Source organism: Spermophilus citellus (genome assembly GCF_964194105.1).
Source record: "Spermophilus citellus genome assembly, chromosome: 2".
NCBI classification, from domain to species: Eukaryota; Metazoa; Chordata; class Mammalia; order Rodentia; family Sciuridae; genus Spermophilus; species Spermophilus citellus.
The window spans coordinates 243,433,427-243,446,597 of NC_138183.1; the positions used below are offsets into that span (position 1 = coordinate 243,433,427).

A 13,171-nucleotide genomic window follows, 5' to 3' on the forward strand; every position below is an offset into this window, starting at 1 on the left:
TTTTATATCGAAGCTCCAGAGTCAAGCAGATGCAGATAATGAGCACTCATACTATGGATTTATGGATTTAACACAAATTTAGAGTAATATGATTTGAATTAGATTTTGGTGCTCTGCACTATGACAATCTTTCAAGTGATTCTTGGAGGCATCAACATATGATAACTGTGGCTTTATGCTGTATATGTGAATCATGTTGTTATTTTTCACTCTAAGAATTGAAAATATAAGCCTGATATCATATACATATTAGTATTACCTGCAAAGAAATTCATTATAATGGTGTGTTACAATGTCGGATCCTATTGTATCTAGGATTAGAATCTGGCTTTTAAACTGGGAGTAGTATCTTATCTCTGAAAAAAAGATATGCAACTTTTCCTAAAACCTAATTATATTTCCAAATCATGAAGAGAAAAATTCAAATTGTAAAAGAACAATTCGGAGAAATAAAAGAAAAGGAATAATTGTAATTACATAATATTATTAAGCACTGGATGCCTAATGAATGTTTTAAAATTTTTTTTGCAAGCAACACACAATTAACAGACTAAGCCTAGTGAGGACTTTGCTTTTCCAACAGCCTTCCTGAATGCACTGTTGACCTCTTTGTTCCTCAAGCTGTAGACCAGGGGGTTCAGCATGGGGATGGTCATTGTGTAGAACACAGATGCCATTTTATCTGTGTCCATGGAGTGTCTAGAATTTGGCTGTAAGTACCTGAAGGCGATGGTTCCATAGAAGATGGAAACAGCTGTGAGGTGGGACCCACAGGTGGAGAAGGCCTTCTTCTGTCCCTCAGACGAATTCATCCTCAGGATAGCAACCAAAATGAACAGGTAAGAGCTCAAGATGACCAAGAGAGTGAAAAAAATATCAAATGCTGCCAACGTGAAAAGCATAATCTCATTTGTGTAGATATTAGAGCAAGAAAGAGCCAGAAGTGGGAGAATGTCACAGAAAAAGTGATTGACCACATTGGAATGACAGAAGGAGAGCTGGAATGTGAAGGCTACATGGACAGAAGCCTGCAGAAGCCCACAGGCATAGGAGGCGGTGACCACCAGGACACACACAGTGCTCGTCATGGTGGTGGTGTAGTGCAGGGGCTTACACACGGCTGCATGGCGATCCAAGGCCATCGAGGCCAGGAGGAAACTCTCAACAGTGACAAAGGCTGCAGAGAAGAACATCTGGGCTGCACAAGCATTGTAGGAAATGATCTTATCTCCTGTGAGAAACCCCGCCATGACCTTGGGAGTGATAGATGAAGAATAAACGCAGTCCACCAGAGACAGGTGACTGAGGAGAAGGTACATGGGAGTGTGGAGACGGGAGTCCAGCAGGATCAACAGGATCATGCCCAGGTTCCCAACCAGAGTGATGAGGTAGATGAGGGTGAAGAGAATAAATAAGGGGACCTGTAGCTCGAGGGCATCTGTTAACCCCACCAGAATAAATTCAGTCAGCTCTGATTTATTTTCCATGAAAGCTGTTGGGAATGATCTTGAGAAAGACTTAACAAGATGAACAGACAAATCTTTCAAGTTGTGCACCACCACGAGAGCTGAAGTGTTGCTAGGGACTCCTGGTCATATGTAGCTTCTTGTCCATGCAGGAGTCTGTGAAAGCAGCTGGACTGAAGGCTGGGCTCTGGCTGGTTGAAGGAGGTCCTTCCTCTCACGGAAAGTGTTATAAATGGGTTTGGAAGGTCATTGCTGACTGAGGTTATCCTGGAGGTCCTCATTTCAACTACAGGGCTCAATTTAGCTTTTCTGATGTCTGGCATTCTTCATGATAATAAAGCATATAGAAGTCCTTTTCACTACTTGGAATATGTTGGTAATACTCTTTTCTAAAATATATACACACATCAGTTAATCAGCAGAAAGTCCAATCTGGACAATATTTGGTTACTCTTTGGTGTATGATGCTAGCAAAATCTGTCAAATGCATATCCAGTGTCTGACAGGTTTCTCCCCAACTTGTTTATAATAAGCTGAAAATATGCAATGACTTGAGGCCCTGCTCTAGGGACACTCATGCTTTTATCTCTAATTCATGAGCCTCCTAAATTGGAATTTCCTTGTAAACAAAGTTCCCCATAGAGTGTTTGTAATGTATCCACACATGCTTAGTGAAGTCTTCATGTCTTCTGGTGCCTCAAAATGGGTGGAAAAAAATTTTCAAAATGTTGAAGCAAGACCCAACATGGCCACCAGCGAGGAAGCAGTGATTCCAATGTCTCCACATTAATGGGATCAGAAAGACCCATTGGAACAGCGGCAGTCTACCTACTGAGGAACTTCTAGCAAAATTCCGTTAAGAGAGGACCTGCCGGGAATTGGTAGGTTTATTAGAAGTGTCAGTTTGTCCCAGACAAGTGGATCTTGGCCGGCCACGCGGGCGCGGAGGTCGAGTCCCGCAGCCACCAGCCGCTTCTGCAAGCGGCCAGCGGCCCAGAGTGGCGCGGCCCGCCCGAACCAGCAGATGGCACCCACCATACTGCTGTCCCGGGGAGGCCCTGCTCTTGCTCTGCGAACGGCCACCCCGCCCGCCCGGATCTTAGCCACGCGGCCGCAGCTGCCCGGCTCTACAGGCGGCCCCCGGCGGCCCGGCCCAGCGAGAAGTGTCCCCGCCTGGCCCAGCAGACAGCCCGTGCCCTCCTGGCTCTACTAAGAGCCCCGCCCACCCAGCGAATGGCTCCCCCCCGAGACAGCGTGAAGGGAATCTAACCAAACCTTTACGAAATAGTGAACTGGGAACTAAAACCAGAGATTGTGTCAGACCAGAGACAAGCCTGTTCCACCCCTCCCTTCGGACACTCCGGCAAGGAGCCAGGGGCCCACCATAGCAGAGAGGGGAAGTCACCAAAGTTCGGCCAAAGAGATTCCTTCCCAGCGGAATCTACTTTAGCAGGTGTGTGACTCCCACCCACACCAGATACAAACAACCGGGAAACTTCAAAATCTCTCCGTGGGCATGACCATAAGGGCCAAAGGACTCTCGACCCCCAACTCCCCCTACTGCCAGTGACGAGAGTGTGACTGTAGGGGCAGAGGGAAGCAGAGAAGACTCCCCACCCCCAACTCCCCCAACCGCGAACTGAGAGGGTGTGATGGTAGGGGCGGAGGGAAACAGAGGACACTCCAGACCCCCAACTCCTCCTACCGCCAGCAGTGTGGTTGTGACTGTAGGGGCTGAGGGAAGTAGAGGGGATCCTCGACCCCCAACTCCTATTACCACCAGCAGCGACACCAATGGTCTTAGCTGCCAGATTCCGAAGGTGTGCCCACCAAAGGGGTCCGGAAAAATTAAACAATTGACTCCCAGACTACAGCTCCACAGCACTGGGGCTTAGATGAATGACAGCGAGAGTGCTCAGTAGTTAGGGAAATAGAGCACCCGGTGGGGCTGAAAGTATAACCAAATCCTAGGGGAACTGCCTCCGGAGAGCAGGACCTGGCTGGCTGGCAGGAGGAAGGGGAGGAGGGGCCGTAGAAGTGAAACGGCTCTGGACCAACAGGATTGAGAGACTCCCAGGAACCGCCTTACAGGGATTGCTGTTGACACATTGAGGGCAAAACTCAGCCCGGAGGGCACAGCTTTGCCTATGGGAAGAGAAGAAAATGGATCTCTAAGAACTAATTTTATTTCCTATTTCATTTTAATTTTTTCTCTCCCTTTTCCCTCTCTCTCTCCCCTTCCAAGTTTTACTGCTCTTTCCATTCTCCTCTATGCTATCTATCTCCCTCTCCTTCTTTCTTTTCAAGACCACCTACCTTCCCCTTCCCCCCAACTTTCATCCCAAGCATTACATCCTCCATTTCAAGTAACTGTCTAAATACAAATAGGTGTGCGCCCTCCCCCCGCGCCTGCAAGGTAGCCGGTCCTGCAACCCACCAGCAGGTCAGGCCCAGCAACCTGGGAGTGGCAGAGCCGCCCCACACGCCTGCAAGGTAGGCGCACCTGCTACCAACCAGCAGAACAGGCCCAGCGGCCTGCCGATGTGGTAGGCACAGTGCCCCAATTGGAGGAGGAGCAGAGCCCCTGCCCACGCCTGCGTGGGAGACCTTGCAACTATACAAGAGTAATACAAATATATAGGGGGAAAATTCAACAACACAATAGTCTCAGTAAGCAGAAAGAAACACGAACAGTATGAAGAGACAAGGAAAGAAATGACCACAAGCAATGCAGGTCAACTCAACGTTAGAAGAGGTAATATCTGCAGCAGATGGAATGTCAGATAAAGAATTCAGGAGATACATGCTTCAGATGATCTGGAGTCTCAAGGAGGACATTAGACAGCAAAATCCGACAATGAAAGATCTCTTCAACAATGAAATACATAAACAAATCCAGGAAGCAAAAGATCAACTATACAGAGAGAAAGAGGTTATAAAAAACAAACAGAAATCCTAGAAAGGCAGGAAGCAATAAACCAACTTAAAAACTCAATTGAGAATACTACCAGCAGAGTAGAACACTTAGAAGATAGAACGTCAGACAATGAAGACAAAGTATTTCAACTTGAAAAGAACATAGACAGCTCAGCAAGACTGTTAAGAAACCATGAGCAGAACATCCAAGAAATATGGGATAACATTAAAAGACCAAACTTAAGAGTCATTGGGATACAGGAAGGCACAGAGCTCCAAACCAAAGGAATAAACAACCTATTCAATCAAATAATTTGAGAAAACTTCCCAGACTTGAAGAACGAGACAGAATCCCAAATCCTAGAAGCCTACAGGACGCCGAATGTGCATAATCATAAGAGATCCACACCTAGACACATTATAATGAAGATGCCCAACATAGAGAATAAGGAGAGAATTTTAAAAGCTACAAGTGAAAGGAAGCAGATCACATTTAGGGGTAAACCAATCAGGATAACAGCTGATCTCTCAACACAGACTTTGAAAGCTAGAAGATCCTGGAATAACATATTTCAAACACTGAAAGAAAATGGGTTCCAACCAAGAATTGTGTATCCAGCAAAATTGAGCTTCAAGATGGAAGATGAAATTAAAACCTTCCACGATAAACAAAAGTTAAAAGAATTTGCAGCTAGAAAACCATCTCTCCAAAAAATCCTCAGCAAAACATTACAGGAAGAGGAAATGGAAAATAACAATGAAAACCAACAGTGGGAGGTAGAACAGTAAAGGGGGGAAAATAATCAAAGAGGAAAACAAACCATATTCAGTAACATAAATAAACAAATACGGCTGGAAGGATAACCCATATCTCAATAATAACCCTAAATGTTAATGGCTTAAACTCACCAATCAAGAGACACAGGCTAGTAGATGGATCACAAAACATGACCCAACAATATGCTGCCTACAGGAGACGCATTTGATAGAAAAAGACATACATAGACTGAAGGTGAAAGGTTGGGAAAAATCATATCACTCATATGGACTTTGGAAACAAGCAGTAGTGTCCACACTCATATCAAATAAAATAGATTTCAAGCCAAAGTTAATCAAAAGGGATAAAGAGGGACACTACATACTGCTCAAGGGAACCATACACCAACAAGACATAACAATCATAAATATATATGCCCCAAACAATGGTGCAGCTATGTTCATCAAACAAACTCTTCTCAAGTTCAAGAGTCTAATAGACCACCATACAATAATCATGGGAGACTTAAACACACCTCTCTCACCACTGGACAGATCTTCCAAACAAAAGTTGAATAAGGAAACTATAGAACTCAATAACACAATTAACAACCTAGACTTAATTGACATATATAGAATATACCACCGAACATCAAGCAGTTACACTTTTTTCTCAGCAGCATATGGATCCTTCTCAAAAATAGATCATATATTATGTCACAGGGCAACTCTTAGACAATATAAAGGAGTAGAGATAATACCATTTATCTTATCTGACCATAATGGAATGAAACTGAGAATCAATGATAAAAGAAGAAAGGAAAAATCATGCATCACTTGGAGAATGAACAATAGGTTACTGAATGATCAATGGGTTATAGAAGACATTAAGGAGGGAATTAAAAAATTCTTAGAGATAAATGAAATCACAGACACAACATATCGGAATCTATGGGACACATTGAAAGCAGTTCTAAGAGGAAAATTCATTGCATGGAGTTCATTCCTTAAAAAAAGAAAAAAAACCAACAAATAAATGATCTCATATATCATCTCAAAATCCTAGAAAAAAAAGAGCAAAATAACAGCAAAAGTAGTAGAAGGCAAGAAATAATTAAAATCAGAGCTGAAATTAATGAAATCAAAACAAAAGAAACAATTGAAAAAATTGATAAAACTAAAAGTTGGTTATTTGAAAAAATAAATAAGATCGACAGACCCTTAGCCATGCTAACGAAGAGAAGAAGAGAGAGAACTCAAATTACTAGCATACAGGATGAAAAAGGCAATATCACAACAGACACTTCAGAAATACAGAAGATAATCAGAAATTATTTTGAATCCTTATACTCCAATAAAATAGAAGATAGTGAAGGCATCGATAAATTTCTTAAATCATATGATCTGCCCAGATTGAGTCAGGAGGATATAGGCAACCTAAACAGACCAATATCAATTGAGGAAATAGAAGAAGCCATCAAAAGATTACCAACTAAGAAAAGCCCAGGACCGGATGGGTATACAGCAGAGTTTTACAAAACCTTTAAAGAGGAACTAATACCAATACTTTTCAAGCTATTTCAGGAAATAGAAAAAGAGGGAGAACTTCCAAATTCATTCTACGAGGCCAACATCACACTGATTCCTAAACCAGACAAAGATACTTCAAAGAAAGAAAACTACAGACCTATATCTCTAATGAACCTAGACACAAAAATCCTCAATAAAATTCTGGCAAATCGGATACAAAATCATATAAAAAAAAATTGTACACCATGATCAAGTAGGATTCATCCCTGGGATGCAAGGCTGGTTCAATATACGGAAATCAATAAATGTTATCCACCACATCAATAGACTTAAAAATAAGAACCATATGATCATCTCGATAGATGCGGAAAAAGCATTCGACAAAGTTCAGTATATCTTTTTGTTCAAAACTCTCGAAAAAATAGGGATAACAGGAACATACCTCAACATTGTAAAAGCAATCTATGATAAGCCCCAGGCTAGCATCATTCTGAATGGAGAAAAATTGAAGGCATTTCCTCTAAAATCTGGAACAAGACAGGGATGCCCTCTCTCACCACTTCTGTTCAACATAGTTCTTGAAACACTGGCCAGAGCAATTAGACAGACGAAAGAAATTAAAGGCATAAAAATAGGAAAAGAAGAACTTAAACTATCACTATTTGCAGATGACATGATTCTATACCTAGGAGACCCAAAAGGGTCTACAAAGAAACTATTAGAGGTAATAAATGAATTCAGCAAAGTGGCAGGATATAAAATCAACACGCATAAATCAAAGGCATTCCTGTATATCAGCGACAAACCCTCTGAAATGGAAATGAGGACAACCACTCCATTCACAATATCCTCAAAAATAATAAAATACTTGGGAATCAACCTAACAAAAGAGGTAAAAGACTTATACAATGAAAACTACAGAACCCTAAAGAGAGAAATTGAAAAAGATCTTAGAAGATGGAAAAATATACCCTGTTCATGGATAGGCAGAACTAACATCATCAAAATGGAGATATTACCAAAAGTTCTCTAGGTTTAATGCAATGCCAATCAAAATCCCAATGGCATTTCTTGTAGAAATAGAGAAAGCAATCATGAAATTCATATGGAAAAATAAAAGACCCAGAATAGCAAAAACAATGCTAATCAGGAAGTGTGAATCAGGTGGTATAGCGATACCAGACTTCAAACTATACTACAGAGCAATAGTAACAAAAACAGCATGGTATTGGTACCAAAACAGGCGGGTGGACCAATGGTACAGAATAGAGGACACAGAAACCAACCCACAAAACTATAACTTTCTTATATTTGATAAAGGGGCTAAAAGCATGCAATGGAGGAAGGATAGCATCTTCAACAAATGGTGCTGGGAAAACTGGAAATCCATATGCAACAAAATGAAACTGATTCCCTTTCTCTCACCATGCACAAAAGTTAACTCAAAATGGATCAAGGAGCTTGATATCAAACCAGAGACTCTGCGCCTGATTGAAGATAAAGTTGGCTCCGATCTACACACTGTGGGGTTGGGCTCCAAATTCCTCAATAGGACACCCATAGCACAAGAATTAATATCTAGAATCAACAAATGGGACTTGCTCAAACTAAAAAGTTTTTTCTCAGCAAAAGAAATAATAAGAGAGGTAAATAGGGAGCCTACATCATGGGAACAAATCTTTACTCCTCACACTTCAGATAGAGCCCTAATATCCAGAGTATATAAAGAACTCAAAAAATTAGACAATAAGATAACAAATAACCCAATCAACAGATGGGCCAAGGACCTAAACAGACACTTCTCAGAGGAGGACATACAATCAATCAACAAGTACATGAAAAAATGCTCACCATCGGTAGCAGTCAGAGAAATGCAAATCAAAACCACCCTAAGATATCATCTCACTCCAGTAAGATTGGTGGCCATTATGAAGTCAAACAACAACAAATGCTGGCGAGGATGTGGGGAAAAGGGTACACTTGTATATTGTTGGTGGGACTGCAAATTGGTGCAACCAATTTGGAGAGCAGTATGGAGATTTCTTGGAAAGCTGGGAATGGAACCACCATTTGATCCAGCTATTCCCCTTTTGGGTCTATTCCCTAAAGACCTAAAAAGAGCATGCTACAGGGACACTGCTACATCGATGCTCATAGCAGTACAATTCACAATAGCAAGACTGTGGAAGCAACCTAGATGCCCTTCAATAGACGAATGGATAAAAAAATGTGGCATTTATACACAATGGAGTATTACTCTGCATTAAAAAATGACAAAATTATAGAATTTGGAGGGAAATGGATGGCATTAGAGCAGATTATGCTAAGTGAAGCTAGCCAATCCCTAAAAAACAAATGCCAAATGTCTTCTTTGATATAAGGAGAGTAACTAAGAACAGAGTAGGGAAGAAGAGCATGAGAAGATGACTAACATTAAACAGGGATGAGAGGTGGGAGGGACAGGGAGAGAGAAGGGAAATTGCTTGGAAATGGAAGGAGACCCTTAGGGTTATACAAAATTACATACAAGAGGAAGTGAGGGGAAAGGGAAAAATAATACATGGGGGAGAAATGAATTACAGTAGAGGGGGTAGAGAGAGAAGAGGGGAGGGGAGGGGAGGGGGGATAGTAGAGGATAGGAAAGGCAGCAAAACACAACAGACATGAGTATGTCAATATGTAAATCAGTGGAAGTGTAACTGATGTGACTCTGCAGTCTGTATACGGGGTAAAAATGGGAGTTCATAACCCACTTGAATCAAAGTGTGAAATATGATATATCAAGAACTATGTAATGTTTTGAACAACCAATAAAAAAATTAAAAAAATGTTGAAGCAAATATTTATTTCTTTCTTTTTTATGTGACAATCATTATTATCCTGTATACTGATGTTTTCCATTCCTGCCATTGCCCATATCTTTGCTTTAATTCTGGGCAGGTAGAACAGAGAAGGCAGTAGAGTTCCATTTGCTCTGTCCTAGAAACTCTGTATTCTCTACCAAGCCATCTTTTGTGGTGCATCTGGTTGTACAGACCCTGGGCTGCTCAGGTGCCAGCTCATGGTGCTGCTGTGATTATAACATGAGAGGTCCTCTCAGCTCAGGAGACACATCTGACTGACAAACTGAGTGACCCTAATCTCCTCGGGACTAACAAACTGCCACATTCAAGGCAGGGATGATGTAGCCCCTGTTTCTGAGGATAGCTATGGTGAATGTAATGTGTCCCTCCCTCCGGGTTCTTACGTGATAATAAACATAAAAGTTCTTTGATAACATGACACTAACATTTTCTTCAATCAAGAGATTTATTGGGGGGGGGCTGCCTGAAGGGGAAGAAAATGAGAAGCAGAGAGGTGAGAGAGGAGAGGAGGAGGGAGGAGAGGAAGAGAGCAGAGAGAAAGAGAGAGAGAGCAGAGAGGGAAGAAAGAGAGAAGAGGGCAGAGCGACACTATAACATTTTCAAAAGAAGCCTTTGGAGGCATTACGTAGCTTATCTCAGCTTTTCTCAACTATGGCAGAATATTCAGCTAACCATATTGAATGTCTGTACTTTGACATTCTTAATGAAAGCAGTCTAACCATGCAGGTGGTCCAGGAGATGTTTCAGGAGCCACAACCCCTGAAGTTGACAAATGCAGATGTAATTGCTGCACCGGTACTCCTATAGCCATTCAAAAGGCAAGAAACTGAGGAGTGTGTTTTCCCCTTGAGTCTGACCCCATCACCCCAACTATTAGTACAAGGCAAGGTAGTGGGTGTGAATACCTGGATGCCACTGAGCATCGCTATAGGGAGGAGAGCAGAAGACTAGGAGTGAGGAGACCAACAATAATTGCCTGTGCTGCTGCTGTTTACCATACCTGGTGTTATTTCCCTTTTATTTTGTTTCCATTTTTAAAAAATAGATAGGCATTTTATTGCCCTTAGACTTCTACTGAGAAATGATTGTCAGTTTTCATAATACTTACTTTTGTTTGGGAACAGATGAAAAGGTATCTAGATCATTGTGTGAAAGTCCACATCTGCAAAAGCAGAAGAGTCTCATTCCCCCCACCCCCATGGAGCTCTGTGCTGTGGCACATAATGTGGGCTGTGCTCTTGCAGATATCAAGCAGAGATGTAGCTTTCCACAGGAGTCTCAGGAAAAACAGTGCCACAAGAGCAGAGATCTCTGAAGACCTCTACTCCCACATGGACTCATTAACTTGACCCTGTCTGGAGCTAGCAGAGGGTGGTGTGTGCATTTTGGCTGAGAGTGCTTGTGAGGACACAGGGGATAAAATCTTAGAGGAACAAGGGCCCAATCAGTCAATGAGCTGCGCCACAGTCATATTAGGCAATAAAATAAAATTGTTGATAAAGTCTCTGGCTTCAGTGAAGTGAGGATCTCATGCAATCTTTCTCACCTCTAGCTTTTTTCTCAAAGGTCTAGAATCTTCCTGGTATAATTTTTCTTTCATTTAGACTATTTTTTAAACAAAATATCTATTTGTCTTTCCACTGCAGAGGTAGTATGGGGTTATTTCTGCCCTCATTTTATACAATTTTTTGTAAGTATGTAATATTCCCATTTATGCCATATATACATACTATATATGTATAAAGACCATCATGCAAATCAGAGTAAGAGCACATCCCTCATCTTAAATATCTGTCTTTTTTCATTATTGTGGGATCATTCAAAATGCATTTTGGTGATTTAATACATGCAATATGTTATATTAGGTAATAGCAACTCTACTGTGCAATTGTGTTATGATAAATAGGAGAAATAAGTTAATCCTTCTTTTTAAAATTTAAGAATGTATCCATATTTTCTTCTCCATTTTTTTCCACCTCTAATCCCACTGCTTGAGGTAGAACTATCTCTTTAATTAATGCAGTCAAGTGTAGTTTTGTGATTTAGAATTGTGAGGCCATGTGTATTAACTCAAATTCTACTTCTATCACCTATTTCACTCTTTGAACTTGGCCAATTAATTAGTGTTAAGAAACTTGAGTATATCAATTGGGAAAATATAGTAATAATATTCTTTACCTCTCACAAGAGAAGCATGCAGGTGAAATGAGATATAGAAATCTAAACCTGATATGTAACATGTATGAAGAAGTGAAGAAGCTAAAGTGTTTCCACTTTATCACTGATTAAAACTGATTTTGGAAGTGGAAGAAAAATAGTAGTGCTGAAATACTACATCGACTTCCTCCATTTCTCTGAATCTTTGAAGTTGACAGAGCCATCAACCTTCTCTATCAAGTGGACAAGGGAATCACCAGTGTGTGTCATTCCTGAGTCGAGGTGTAGTGAAATCTATGCACAGCCAATCTATTGTCTTTCATTCCACCAGAGTAGCTGAGGAGTCTCTGCTCCCAAGGGAGGAGCTCCAGGAGACCAAGTTCCCATTGGGTTGGGTGTTTGAGTGAGCATGTTGAGAAGGACCAAAACTGTCCTAGACACCATGTGATGTGCACCTAGTTGCAAAGTAAGAAAAAATTCTTGTCCTTTTCAATCAATCGTTGGGGTATTGGCTTTATTTGTTTATGTATGTGACAAAATCTATTCTACCTAATATCATATATAATAAACTAAAAATCTTTAAAAAAATTCAGATAAGTTTTTGGGAACTAGTCCCCTTATACACACTCTTTTTTTTTTGTTTACATAAGAACCTTGTCATAATATAATTAACAGAGCAGAACAATCACCAATTTTAAATGCGTATGTAGAGTTTTATGACAGTTGAAAAATAATTCAAGAACATCTTCAACATCTGCAAAAGAGACCCTGAACTTATGAGCTGTGCCACAGTCATATTAGGCAATGAAATAAAATTGCTGATAAAGTCTCTGGCTTCAGTGAAGTGAGGATCTCATGCAATCTTTCTCACCTCTAACTTTTTCTCAAACGTCTAGAATCTTCCTGGTATAGTTTCATTACATTTCTACCTAATCCTAGGAAACCAATCACTTACATTTTGTTTCTATAGAGTAGCTTAGAATGGGCATATTATATAAATAAAATCACATGACGTGGTCATGGTTATTTTATACTGTTTTCTTCATTTAGAGTGTTTTCATGCTTATCCATTTTGTGCATGTATTTGCACTCTCTTCCCTTTTATTGTTGAATATTGCATTGTAAATATTTATCATATTTTATTTATTTCATTCATCAGTGGATGAACATTTTTCCTACCATTTACTTCTTAAAATGATACCATTTGTATATAATATTTGTGTGGGCCTGTTTTCATTTCTCTTGGGTACACATTTCAGTGTTGAATTGCTGGGTCAAATGGCAACTGGAATGGTTTGCATTTTCACTCCAAGTCCCAGTGCTGGCGACATAACCACAAATGCCATGGTGTTTGGAAAGTAGGAATTTAGGGGAGGTTTTTAGGTGATAAAAGTTTGCCCCCACTGATGGATTAAGACTGCTAGAAAATATATTTGCAAGAGTAGGTTTTCTGTCTTTTGTTCTTTTCCCATGTGAATGCAG

At 40.6% G+C, this 13,171-nt stretch overlaps 1 pseudogene across 1 annotated transcript; it reads right to left on the bottom strand.

Moving 5' to 3' along the window:
- Positions 1-513: 513 nt before the first annotated feature.
- Positions 514-1,487, bottom strand: LOC308635001 (olfactory receptor 5B12-like; annotated as a pseudogene). Its single transcript has one exon. The product of its transcript is annotated as an olfactory receptor 5B12-like (transcript).
- Between the last annotated feature and the right edge of the window lie 11,684 nt (positions 1,488-13,171).